We start from the raw sequence: 15,180 nt of genomic DNA on the forward strand, positions 1-15,180 counted from the left end.
AGGTGACCAGCCCACGACCCATTGTCCTGGCTGCACCAAGCCCACAGCATCTGTGAATGAGATTTTATCTGCCTCTCGGGCGCATAGGCTCTACACTGCAGCAGAGAGGAAAGAAAAAAAAAATATTGGCTTGTTATTCCATCAATTTATGAAAACGGAAGCATGCCGTTTAATTCCGCACTTATAAATTCAACTTGGTTGCACAACCGGTAATCTGGAAATTAAACAGTTTAAATGCATGAGATCAAAGGTCGATTTTAAAATAAAATATACACATTTTCAAAATATCTTTAAAAAAAATAAAATTTGAAAGAAAAAAAATTCAATAAACTTTAGATAGCATATGCAAATTTTTACATTAATAAAGTATGTGACGTGAAATAATATTTTAACAAAAGAAGATAAATTACAGGGAAGGTTCAAGCACAGGAACGAAGCACAGTACGGGGTCGTTTTGCTCTCACCAACACGCCGTCAAATTCCACTTTTATGATCAATAAATCTTGACCCTCCATTATATTGTACATTTTGTTTTCACAGAGCCTGGGTTTTAAGCACTCTTTTTTTACTACTAAATATATATCAAGAAGCTTGCAAGCATCCCTAATTCCATTTTACCATGCCTTAAAAAAAATCATTTTGCTTTTTTTTCTCTTTCCTTTTTTTGTTTTCTAAAAAAATAAAAGCATTCAATTTCTCTGAATTTTTTTGTAAAGAAAAAAGCAAGAATATTTTCTACAAAATTAAAGATTGCATGTAACAATATACACTGACTTTAAAAAAATGATTTTTTAATTTCTAACTACATTACAGGGAAATACAGTAAAAAGACGGTAGCCTTGTGATTTTGCATATATTATCCTTGGGTGTAGTTTTTAATGAAGCATAATATTAACCTTTTCACTGTCAGCTTTAGACTGAGAGCCTCTGGTAAATCTAGCACCAGTTATTTTGCTAGCATGTTGGTAGGAACATTTTGCTGAAGAAATGCAATCTTTTTGTGACAATATGTGTGAATAGTGTATCTAAAATTAGCAGCACAGTTGCCTAAATACTGTAAAGCAGATTATTTATTTTAACATCTTTATTGATACAGAATGTGTGTGAAAATGTTTGAATGTCTGTTAAAGAGTGGCACAGTAAACGAGCAAATATAAAAAATCTGTAGCAATTTTTTTTTTTGCCTGAATCTAATTCATCTGGCAGTTTGTTTACTTGGCTTCAAGGCGGGGGGAGCAGCATGGATTCTAGCTATTCGGTATAATGAGTGTTGCACAAAAAAATTCCTTGCTGTGCATTTGTGTTATTTTTTTTTTTTTTTAAGTTTAGAATAAACTAAAAACTATTTTGAACATGGTGAAAATGACCATATGATATTTGGAATTAAACAACCACGTGGACTGCTGTGGAATATTTTGTACTTTTATAAAAAAAAAATATATATATACTTAACATAGTAAATATTGCACATTAGACTTTCTGGGTTATATTTTTTAAACATTTGAAAAAAATTACTAAATATTGTTAAATTGCAGTGGTGTATATTTTACATTGTAATAAACCATGCACATAAGTCATAATATAATTTTTTTAGATGTTATTTTTCGAACCCATCCATATTATGCACCGCTTTACAAGAGGCAATTAAAATTAACATATTATATAGTAAAACATAGAATATAATAGGGTCAATGGGGCCCTAAAATAACAAAGAAGACTTATATCTTTTGCATTGTATTGGTATTGTTCTGTCACATGTTCTGTCCCCCTTTTGTAATGTACAGTGCTGAGCGAACTATTGGCGCTTTATAAATACTGTATAATAATAATAATAATAATAATATCTTCCAATGTAAAATCCAGAGAGAAAAGACAAGCTATACATACCCTAATGGTAATCTGAACTGTGCTTATGATTTTATCGTTTACTATTTGTAATTTAAAAACATAGTTTACCTTTGAAATGGACATTTGAAAAGGCACGCATACTTCCTGGCAACTTTGAGTTCATGAAAACCAAACATTTTTGATTATTTGCATGTTAACAATTTTTTTTTCCTTACTTGGTGATTATGAATACTAATATGGGGTTTCATCACTTTTCATTTATTTAATAAAAGTCAAAGGGGTTATTTTTTTTGTGCTTCCATTTGAATATCTATAGTATAATGGAACCAACAATATTGAGCTAATAGCTGGAGTTTGGTCGTTATGCTTTTTTTTCACCACAGCTTGTAAATAAAGCCTAGGCGCTTCATTGATTAGCATATCTATAGTAAAAAACTGTCCTGCATCTACTAATGAGATTCATACTTTCCTTCTTCAGTCTTCCAACTGCCATTTTCCAGGACAGGTTTGGTTGTTGCATTTCAGGCTTTTGTAAATACGGGTAGTTAAGGAAGTGCGGTTATGTTTTGCGTTGCCTTTTTTTTATGGGACTTCAAGTGAGCTTGAAGTCACAAACCTGTATGATTGAAACCAGCAGAAATGTATGCAAATAATGACCATTCCTATAGCTTTCCTCCTCTTGAGCCCCTCTATTGGTCAGCCAGCCTGCCTGTTACATGAAAAGACAAAGCAGGAGCTTGAGAAGCATGATCATGCTTGACTTTTTCACAAAAAGTTTAAATCTGTATATAAATTCAGCTCATATAGATGTATTTATAGATTATTTTGACCTGTGGTTTTCGCTAAAAATAACCCCTGCCTAGGCATTTTTTTGTCACATGATCAGTTTCAGTTACAGGAGACAGGTCTACTTTAAGCATAGAACTGTCACTTCTGTGGCACATTTGATACTGTAGAGCAGGGCAGTGAAATAAGAAACTTTGTAAGTGGTATTACTAATTTTTTGTTAAGTCCGTACAGCTTTTTAAAGTATCTACTATGCCCTACTGGAAATGTTAAATGCCCCAGAGATCTCGCTACAAATCACTACAATCTGGAATTGGTTTCAGCATTTCAGATGATCAAAAAGTGCCAGATCAAGTGACCATCTCAAATCTGTAGAACCTTGGGCAGCCCAGATAACTGTTCTGTGGGTTAGGAAATCTGAGTGACCACTATTGTTCCTTCACAGATAAGCCAGTGCTGGAGCTGTCATGCTGCAGATCTCTCCTCCAACCCCTTTTCCTTTCCACAAACGTCAACTGAAAGCTCAGTCGAGCCAAACTTGCACATTTTTTCATCTCTCATCATTCTTATTTGGCCGATTTATGCCTTCAAATCCAACCACTCTCTTGAGTCTAGGGGTTGACTTAAGCCAGAAAAGTTTGCAAAGGGTAGAGTTACCCTTTGCATATGCTTTTGGAGCTGGAAATATCATCTTAATCTTCTGTGACTCCTAATATTTCTCAGTGTCATCTAGCACATACACAAACCCCTATTTTGTGTTTTTTTTTTTTCACAGTGACGTTACGGAGGTTGCGCTACATCAGTTGGATGTTTTGCAAAGTTTGTTTTCTCCTTTCCTCCCCTTGGTGATCTCCAGCAGGCAAAGTGTTATTCTGCCCCCTGTCACTAGCATGTTAGGAATTAATTGAGTGTTAATGTATTTTTATCTTTCAAGAACCAGGCCAGAACCTTATGATGAATGGAGAAGGATCCACACTAATTGCTTTGTACTGGCAATTATGTGTGAGTTATCTGAGATTGCACAGAACTGTTATAGGGGGAGTGAGGGAAGGGAGATAGAGAGGGTAGCGGCATGGTGGAGAGGTGGTGACAGATTTGCCAAGGAAAGGGGTAAAGCGGAATAAACTCAAGATGTGGGGTGATAGGAGAAGGTAGCTGTGGGAATTGGTAAGTTTAGAAAAAGGGAAGCAAGCAGTGGGTTATATAAAATACTCACCAAGTGTGTCTATACTCACCTAAATCCATGGGGCAGGTTAAGAACCAATTCAAGCTATAACATGAAATAGGCATTTTATGTGAAAATTATTTTACAGAGATTCCAACATTAAACACAGAAAAGTAGAAATCCCCATATCTACACTGCAGAGCCCTAGCTACAAGCCACAGCCTTGGGGTATAAACACTAAACAGAGGTTACTCGAAGAACAACAGCTTGCCAGGAGAAGGGAGAAATATTCTTGTGCCAGTAGCAGCCATTTATGTCTTACCTCCTATCCAATGAACAGACGTGGCATACACAGTCACCCCTCATGATGGGTTCATTACACCTTTATTTTAAAATTCCAGTTTTTGTAACTGATAAAAAGCTTTTCTGGCTTTCGCTTTGGTTCTTATTGCCTTCTAGTGCAGCCATAAACAGCCCAATTTTCAGCCCAGCTTCCTTTCAAAAAGTAGAATAGGGGGCTGGCCCCGACCACTTATGGGGCATTGAATGAAACAGGTCCTGTTCAACCATTGGTCTGCTAGTTTGGGGTAGACCCAAGGCTGCATTTATACCTGAGTAACACAGAAACAAGTGCATTTTCTGCCAGTAGGAAATAATGGCACTAAAATGCGCATTGTGCTTGTGGTGCCATTATTTCCTACTAGCACCCCAAATGTGGGTAGAAGTTGCTTGTTTCGTTGCCCATTTTTTCATGTGAAAAAATGTGCATTACCAAATAACACTTGGCTCAGTGCCAAAACTTGGTACTTGAGCTTCTTTGGTGCGTTTGTCACGCAATAGGCAGCACACTCAAGTCAATACAAAGCATTGCGTCACGTTGCTCAGGTGTGAATGCAGTCTAACTTCATCATCTTCGGTATGCCTAACCAACGTAGAGGTTTAAACATTGGATTGGACTATGTGAAAAATAAATATATGACCGCATATGTACAGCGCTGTCTCTTTAATTAAAAAGTTCTCGTGACAAAACCAAAAATCCTCCAAAAATATAAAAACATATATACAAAAAAGAAAATTGGATTGCTGCACATAAAAAACTTTTATTGCTGAAAAATCACCATACAAAAGAGTGATAAAAAAAAATGGACAAAGCCATACATCATAGTGTTCAACAAACTATTATGGTAACGCCCTTCTTCAGATCAGAACACATATTGAAATACAAAATGCTACTAAGGCTGGCCATAAGCTCGAAAGAGCAGGGCCCTCGAGCCCCTCGTGTATTGTATTGTTACTGTCTTGTCTCATGTTCTGTCCCCCTTGCTACTGTACAGTGCTGAGCAAACCCTTTGGGTCTATATAAATACTGTATAATAATAATAATAATACCTTATACAATTTTCTTGGGAATTTTGCTTTAGATTTACCAAAAACCATAGAATATGAGGTCAAACCTAAACAACATTTTCTGTTGTACCCAATTAGGCAGGCCCCTGCACTACATAATTAAAGGTAAATCTAAAGGAAAGTGGGAAGAAATTGGAGAGAAAATTGTATAGTGTATGGCCAGACTTAGGCTGGCCATAAATTATACAATTTTCTTGAGAATTTTGCTTTAGATTTACCAAAAATCATATAATATGAGTTTAAACATGAACGTTTTCACTTGTATCCAATTAGGCAGGCCCTTGCACTACATAGTTGAAGGTAAATATAAAGGAAATTGGGCAGAAAACTGTAAGAAACTTGTATAGTGTATGGCCAGCCGTAGATCAATATATACATACATCATAAATGGAATCAATTATGTAATCAACCACAAATTGAATGCACATCAGATGAACATCTTCTAATAAAGGTGGTGGTTTAAGAGTGAAAATTCTGTCAGGAAGAAACGTCCCCATATTAAAGATTTGGAATGTAGACATAAATACCTATTATAAAAAGCACATATATATATATATATATAAAGGAAAAACCAAGAAGATATGAAAAAGTACATTTGTATATATATATATATATATACACACACACATGTATGTGCAAAAAAGCACTAAAATGCGCATTCTGCGCATTATTTCCTACTGGCACCCAAATGTGGGTAGAAGTTGCTCGTTTTTTTGCCCATTTTTTTCATGTGACAAAATGTGCATTGCCAAATACCACTTGGCTCAGTGCCAAAACTTGGTACTTAGGCTTCTTTGGTGTGATTGTCACACAACAGGCATTGCACTCAAGTCAATGCAAAATATTGCGTCACGTTGCTCAAGTGTGAATGCAGTCTAACTTCATCTTCTTCAGTATACCTAACCAACGTGGAGGTTTAAACATTGGATTGGACTATGTGAAAAATAAATATATGACCGCATATGTACAGCGCTGTCTCTTTAAATAAAAAGTTCTCGTGACAAAACCAAAAGTACACAAAAAATATCAAAACATATATACAGGTATATGGTGCTATCACTTTAAATTTAACAACACAGTGCTGCAATATGCTGCAAAAACATATAGTGCCACAACCAGAGGTGGACTGGCAACTCATGGGGCCCCCAGGCAATAGGGGTTCATGGGGCCCCTGTGTCCTTGCCCAAACTCAAAAAAGTCTATGAAAAAGGTACCAGGGGCATCTCATGGGACCCCCTACTGACCCCGGGCCCTCGGGCAGTGCCCGAGTTCTCAAATAGTCAGTCCGCCCCTGGCCACAACATATAAAGATATGAATCTACAGATAAATTAGAGAATCCACAAATCCACTGCAAACGCTTGTGAACAAACAAGTCCAAGTAAAAGTGAAGCATCACCAACACTATAAATACCTCCACACCATGTGAATTGGTATCCAAAACCAATCTTTTCACCACCACCACAAAAATTGCACTCCTTATGAGATATGTAGACCCCTTATTACATGGAGGTCAACTGCGCTTATTCCAAATATATGGGTATCAGGGTAGCCAGCATTTGATTGGTCACTTTCAGAATACTCTCCTCAGATTGTCCAAAGTGCTCAATGTGCCATATAATTAAGAGAAGGGAAAATGTCACCAGCACACCGAGGATCACCAATATGGGTCCAAACGTTTTAATGAACGATCACATAGTTACAGCAAGGCAAAGTTTCGGAGTCTCGCAGGACCCCTTCATCAGGTATGTGACGAGCACCCACTTATACACACAGCCATTTTTAACGCAGGAACGTGTGCGTTTGGATTGTACACTTATATAATTAAGAGAGACACAAACTGCACATAGTGTGATATTGGAAAACAACTGAAATGTGTTCACCAGCAGATTTACTCATAAAGCAACAGTGATAAATTCACATATCGGAGCTTGCTGTACAGTGCACATGTGCAGTGTGTGACGACGTCAGCCAACATGCCCTGTCCAACGCGTTTCATTAAGGCTAGGTTCACACCTATGCAGTTTGTGTTTGATGCATTTCTGCAGTGCTTTTTGCGTTTTTGTTGCATTTTTTTTTTCAACTTGTTGCTGGGCAGAATAAAATGCAAAACTTAACAAAAACGCATCAAAAAGTCTATAGAACCAGAAACGCAATGTTTTGCATTTAAAAAAGTCCATGACCCTTTTCAAAAATGCATGGGGTGAAAACGCGGAGATGTGAACCTGTCCCATAGGAAATCATGTTAAATGGACTGCTGTGCGTTTCTGCAAAACACAATACGCTGCGGAAAACGCATGGGTGCTATCCTAGACTAGCATCTGGTGAAGAAAAAGAGAAAACTTGGAGAAACCATGCAGGGGCAACTCAGGCCCGAAATCTGCATCCAGGGTGCAAGTGGAGATGGGCACATGCTCCCCCTACACCAAAATTCTGGTTATTACCAAAGACTTGCATTTAATAATACCCAGTGATTTTGCCATGAAGGTCCTTGTTCAGGAACTTTCTGTTATATAGTGACAACACTTAGTCCCTGTCTCCCAACTGTGCTGCTGCATTGTTGCACTATTAAATGACCTCTCAGTGGAGACTACAAATGGGCATTTAACACACATTGGGGTGGATTTACTAAAACTGGAAAGTGTAAAATCTGGTGCAGCTCTGCATAGAAGCCATTCAGCTTCCAATTTTTTCTTTTTTCGTCAAAGCTTAAAGCGACGTTCCACCCAAAAGGGGTGCCTTTGTCTCCTGATCCCCATTAAGGATTGGCACCTTTGGGAAGCGGGGGGGGAGGGGTACCCGAATTTGACAGGTACCCAATCCCATTTCCACTGCGATCTACTAGGCCAGTGGTCGGCAAGCCGCGGCTCGCGAGCCACATGCGGCTCTTTACACACATTAATGCGGCTCTTCTGTGTGCCGGGCGCCCGCTCCCCTCCCTCCTCTCGGGCGGCCGCCCCAAAAGTCAGGACTCTGCAGCTAGCCCAGCAATGGGCAAACTACGGCCCGCATACGGCCCGGCGGACCTTTTAATCCGGCCCGCGGAGCGTGGCAAACATTGGATGTCAGGATGTAGGCGGGGCAGCGTGAAGAACTCCTCTCCTCTCACAGTCCGCCCTGAAGACCGGAACGGCGCAGGAACACGGCAAGAGGAACGCGCGGAGCAAAGGTAAGTGAATTGACACAATATGGGGAATGAATTACTATAGGGGGGATGAATTACTATAGGGGGGATGAATTACTATGGGGGATGAATTACTATGGGGGGATCAATTACTATGGGGGATGAATTACTATGGGGGATGAATTACTATATGGGGGATGAATTACTATATGGGGGATTAATTACTATGGGGGATGAATTACTATATGGGGGATAAATTACTATGGGGGATGAATTACTATATGGGGGATGAATTACTATATGGGGGATTAATTACTATGGGGGATGAATTACTATATGGGGGATGAATTACTATGGGGGATGAATTACTATGGGGGATGAATTACTATGGGGAATGAATTACTATATGGGGGATGAATTACTATGGGGGATGAATTACTATATGGAGGATGAATTACTATGGGGGATGAATTACTATGGGGGATGAATTACTATATGGGGGATGAATTACTATATGGGGGATGAATTAGTATAGGGGGGATGAATTACTATGGGGGATGAACTACTATATGGGGGATGAATTATTATGGGGGATGAATTACTATGGGGGATGAATTACTATATGGGGGATGAATTACTATGGGGGATGAATTATTATGGGGGATGAATTACTATGGGGGATGAATTACTATATGGGGGATGAATTACTATGGGGGATGAATTACTATATGGGGGATGAATTACTATAGGGGGGATGAATTACTATGGGGGATGAATTACTATATGGGGGATGAATTACTATGGGGGATGAATTACTATGGGGGATGAATTACTATATGGGGGATGTATTTTCAGTTTTAAAAATGTGGCTCTCAAAATAAATTTCAATCGTGGTTTTGGCGAGATTTGGCTCAGTTGAAAAAAAAGGTTGCCCACCACTGGCCTAGGTGATCAGAAGCGGAAGATGCCCTCCCTCCTTCCCTCCCCATAGTCTTCTGGGACATGTGACAGGTCCCAGAAGACTACGGGGCCATTTACAAAGCTCGGTGCTTATCGGGCACCTGGCTGTGAAGCAGCAAACTGTCCCAGCTGAGTGCCCACACTAAAGATGCCAGTGCAAGGGAGAGAAGATGGCCGGTGAAACCAGCGGTGGTGAGGACACCGCAGGACCGAGGGACAGGTAAGTGTCTGTATTTTAAGAGTCAGCAGCTACAGTTTTTGTAGCTGCTGACTTTTATTTTATTTTTTTTTCAGGTGGAACTCTGCTTTAACTGAACAAGCTGAAGTTAGAGACTGATTGGTTTCTACACAGAACCAGATTTTACACTTTCCAGTTTTAGTAAATCCACCCCAATGTGTGTTAAATGGGCATTTGTAGTCTCCACCAGGGGCGGACTGACCATTTGGAAACTCAGGCACTGCCCGAGGGCCCGGGGTCAGTAGGGGGCCCCATGAGATGCCCCTGGTAAAAGCCTTTTTCATAGGTTTTTTTGAGTTTGGGCAAGGACACAGGGGCCCCATGATCCCCTATTGCCCAGGGGCCCCATGAGTTGTCAGCCCGCCCCTGGTCTCCACTGGAAGGTCATTTAATAGTTCACCAATGCAGCAGCACAATTTGGAGACAGGGACTATCAATCTCGAAGTGTCTTCAAGAGATGCAAGAAAGGATAAAAATGTTTAAATCAATTAGTTTAGTTAAAAATGGCAATTGTTTATGACACATGGTGCCATAGCAAACTAAACACCATTAATTTAGGGCTTACATCTACTTTAACGGTTTCCAATATCCTCCTGGGTGATTACCAATCAAGCCAGCTATGTGATGAGAAAAAGAATTATTTTAGTATAATTTTAGATATATTATTTCTAAATACTTTTCTGCGAGTGTTAGTAAAAACTTGTTTACAGAACTTCACATGTATTTCATCTTATGATCCTTTAGCCTGGGTTCACACTGATGCGGTGCAGAATTCGCAGTTTCTGTATGAATTCCGCACCGCATCAAAATCGCACCCCGTGTATGTTAACAACACCCTGAAATTGATGCGCAAAATGCAATGCGATGTGCAGAATCAGATTGCATAGGTGTGAATACCCATGCGATCCCATTCTGGTGCGGACCAAAAAACGGGTCCTGCACCTTTCTGGTGCGGTTCCAGTGCGAATCACATGCGATATGCTGCACCGCTGAAGTGTGAACCCAGGCTAAAAGAGCAACCCCAAAAAACAGGGGAGTGGTGTGAATTATAGGGCATGCAATTGATTGTAAAGAGGTGGGCATATATACTGTCCTTTTGTTTTTAAAAAAAAAGGCGTTGTTGGGAAATTGAGAATGAGGCATATGTGTAGGTGTCCAGCTTACTAGTGACTGCAGGGATTTGTCAGTTGGAGGAGGTTTGTTAAATCGAATAGGTGCCAGGATAAAAACTATAGCTATTGAGATTGATTTACTAACACCCCGGCCACATCCAGTGCGACTTGGCATGCCAAGTTGTATGCCAAGTTGCACGGTCGCAACCCTATTGTCCGCAATTACAGCGGTCAAATCTGTACGGTTCCGTCTTGCTCGGAGCCGCACCAATTTCTAAAGTAGTACATGTACTTCTTTTGGTGTGATTTGCATAGACAAATTCATACGAGGACTGATTGTCCAATAATCGGATTGTTAGTACGTGGCTTTCAAGAGCTGATCATGACAATTCGTGCGACAATATACGAAGGAACAAGCGTGAAAAATTTTCTCGTATGATACCAAATCGGACATTTTTTATTTATTCAGAAAATTCAATAACAAATACATCACATCACTTTTGAAATTCTTTTCTTTCGTACAAGAATTTTCGTATCTTAAGTAACCTTTTGTGGCAGATGTCTTGCAAATCGCACCTGAAATCAGCATCTCACCCAACATTGAAATCATGCGACTTCACTGTAAGTCGCACGATTTCAGAGTCGGGCTTGATGTGACCGGGGGGTAAAGGCAAATTGTCTGTGCACTTTGCAAGTGAAGATGCATTCAGCAAGAGCAGTTGCTCCAGAGCTTAGAAAATGAGCAGAAGCTCTGCTGACTTCCATCATTCAATCACGTACAAGCAAAAATGCATTTGTTTTTATTTTCCTTGCATATAATTGGGCATTTTTGCAAAGTGAAGCTTTCCCTCATTTACTAAGCTTTGGCGCAACTGCACTTGCAAAGTGCACAGTCTATCTGCCTTTAGTTCTGCCCTCTGTATTCATTTAAATTAAAGTTTTCCTTTAACAAGACTCATGCTTCAATTTCATTATCCACGATGTAATCTATTTTTTTTTTTCCTCTGGCAAAACCTCCAAATTTATTTTCTAACCAGTTTGATGAAAACCACCCTAAGATGTTTCTTTGTATACTGATTTTTAAAAAAAGCAAATTAGCCACTGTGCATATTCAGTTAGGAAGAGAGCAGTGTGCAAACCTCAGTAACCTATGGCAACTCACCTGGAAGTCACGAGGTCACGTGACGCAACGCGTCGACAGCATAGCGTGGTGACGTACTTCCGGCGTGACGCCATCTTGGAACACCTTATTCTCATGCTCTACACCCAGCACATGGGAGAATGCCTTGCTATCAGCTATGTAATGTGAGTTTGCATTTTGGCTTATTTTTATCCGTTAATAAAGCGGTTTTACACTATGGAGAATGTGTTCTTCTCTTGTTCTATGGGCAATTGAGCTATGATCTATATGAGAATACCTATTGATCTACATACCAACCGGTCCAGAGGGATATATCTCAGTGGTGAAAGTTGATTCCAGAGAATTCGCCCAAGCTACCAGGCCATAAGGAGTACCTTATGCTGAGGGGATCCAGAGGTTATCTATATATGCTTTGTGGCCCTGCAGGGTCGCAAGGTGGAGGTGAGAGGCCATTGCAGCCATTTTGGGATCACATTCAGGGTGTGCTGTGTACCCACATTTTACATCTTGCATGATCAGAAGGAATGCAGCACCGATTATTGGACTTATTGCACAGATCTTTATTACGTCATCTTAATTATATTGTTTTACACTGAGTGTATGAATTTGATCCCTCTGTAGGGATTCACTTAATATTGGATTGTGTCCCATATTGGGTACCAGGGGTCACTATTTTTATGTATCCCCATGTGGATTGGGGTCACTATTCTTATATAAGTCACTTTAATTGGTCCATTATTAGGACCTTATATGTGTTTTTATCACCTTGTGGTCACTTATTTATTATTATTATTAATAAATGTATTAGTGTATAAGCGCTACATCAATTAAATTTCATTTCACCTGGAATCATGGTTCATTTTTCTGATAGCTCTAACCTCAAGAATTAGTTTGGAGTCATATGAACTACTTACTGGAAACTCCAGAACAGACTGGGAAGATGGGAATGCCTATTAGGAAATTGCTGGTAAACCGTTAGATTGCCTGGTCCTCATGATATTTTTGCAGAGATTGTATTTGCCTTTTAGATGACTTCTTGTAAATTACGTCCGAAAAAAAACCTGTTATAGTAATGTGACCACTAGGGGCAGTGCGATCTGCCAGATTCCATGCCTCGTATACCAGACAGTACAATGGAAAGCACTGCAAGGAGGGAAGGGAATCAGTCTACACAGCTTGCAACGTGAGTTATGCAGGCCATACATGGGTCGAATTCTGCACGAATTTTCTTTAGAAAATTAGAAATTTTGTGCATTTTGTAACCCGATGGTGCCATCATTGATTTTGAAATTCGACCAACCAAGCCTTTAATTTCACCTCATGTTGCTACAGAAAAGAATTTTCATTGCCAGGAAATTTCTTTTCTTTCCAAGTCACAGCTCACACTAATTTCTTTTTCGATTACATTTCTCCCATTAATGATTAGAAATGTGTTAGTTTTTCAAAAAATTTCCACTTTCACTCAAATTGGATGAATAAATAAAAAATAACGTGCAACGTTATTTTTTATTTGTTCATTGATCTTGCCCATATATGAGATAGGGTTTTGTGTTGTAGCAGTTATATATGTATTTGGGTATATTCACATATTAGATGCACCTGATTTTTTGATCCATAGTACAATGTACGATTTTTTCATTTCACTCAAATTGGATGGTCGCTCGAAAATCAGTCTTTGCTAATGCTACGAAATTCGAAAGAAAACCTGATGCCTCGTACACACGATAAGAAAATCGTATGAAAATTTTCATACATGACTGATTGTCCGATAATCGGATCGTTAGTACACAGCTTTCGAGAGCTGATCATGACAATTCGTGCGACAATATCCGAAGGGACAAGCGTGAAAAATGTTCTCATACGATTCCTAGATCGCACGATTTTCGTTTATTCAGTACAGTAGTTGTCTGAAAATACAATACAAATACATGATATCACTTTCAAAATTCTTTTCTTTCATAGGAGAATTTTCATATCTTTAGTAACCTTTTTACTTTTGATGTGAGACTAGCAAGAAAAAATAGATGAACGATTGTTCGTCCGATATTCTCATTGTGTATACCAGGCTTTGGAAAAGATTTTTAAAAAAATGATTTTTGGTTGCTGGAATGAGATACAAGCTACTTATTCTGGCTGAGTCATAAGTTACAAATTTTGTTTGTTCTGAAACATTTTCCATCCTGCTCCTTTGAATTACAGTTGAAAACAAACATGCATTTGACCCTTTTAACCATTAAAAAATCAAATTAATGTTCCAGAAACGAAACTCTTTGAAATTCTATTAACGTATGGCCAGCTTTGGTCTGCCACAGGGTTTCGGGGTTCATCCTTTGGCCCATTCAGGCATATGTGTTGCGGTAATACATGTGCGTTAATGCATGCTTTTTTTGCATTAAGATATCCTATTCATTTAAATAGGCTCTTAGCTTCTAGGCATATGTCGGGTTGCAATATGCTGCAAGTGTGTATGTGTTACTGTATATACCCCTGATTAAATGTGTGCTGTTGCAATGCATGTTTCAGCACAAGCTTTAATTCATGTTTCCACAGCATATACACTATATTGTCAAAAGTATTGGGACGCCTGCACGTGAACTTTAATGGCATCCCAGTTTTAGTGGTGGTTCACATATATGCAGATGGGATGCGGGTTAAACCGCATCCCATCTGCATGATATGTTAAATAACATGGCTTTCTATGGTGTCTGTTCACATATGTCCAGTGCACTGGCGGTGCAGATTCAGTGCGGTTTGAAAAAGAGTCATGTACGATTTCTGAGCAGTGCCTTCTGGTTCAGGTGCGGATTACAGGCTATTGACTCCTATGGGAAGCGTTTCTAAACCACATAACAGGATAATATCCTGAGCTAATCTTGTTCTGAACCTGATGTAAAGCTGACCTGAACTGCTAAACAGCTACTGTATCAATTAGCTGTGAAACCTGAGCGTCAATCTAAACCGCACATGTGTGAATCAGTTCTGAGTCCGTAGGGTTCAATATTGAGTCGGCCCACCCTTTGCAGTTATAACAGCTTCAAATCTTCTGGGAAGGCTGTCCACAAGGTTTAGGAGGGTGTCTATGGGAAGGTTTGAGGGGGCCATCCGCAAACTGTTCCATCAAAGTTGGGAGCATTAAATTGTCTATAATGTCTTGGTATGCTGAGAGTTCCCTTCACTGGAACTAAGGGGCCAAGCCCAACCCCTGAAAAACAACCCCACACCATAATCCCCCCTCCACCAAACATTACACTTGGCACAATGCAGTCAGGCAAATACAATTCTCCTGGCAACCGCCAAACCCATTGGATTGCCAGACAGAGAAACATGATTGGTCACTCCAGAGAACACGTCTCCACTGCTCTAGAGTCCAGTGGGGGTGTGCCTTACACCACGGCATCCGA

The sequence above is a fragment of the Staurois parvus genome, unplaced genomic scaffold, assembly GCF_062004578.1.
Source record: "Staurois parvus isolate SC_StPar_1 unplaced genomic scaffold, SC_StPar_1.0 ptg000340l, whole genome shotgun sequence".
Classification (NCBI taxonomy): Eukaryota; Metazoa; Chordata; class Amphibia; order Anura; family Ranidae; genus Staurois; species Staurois parvus.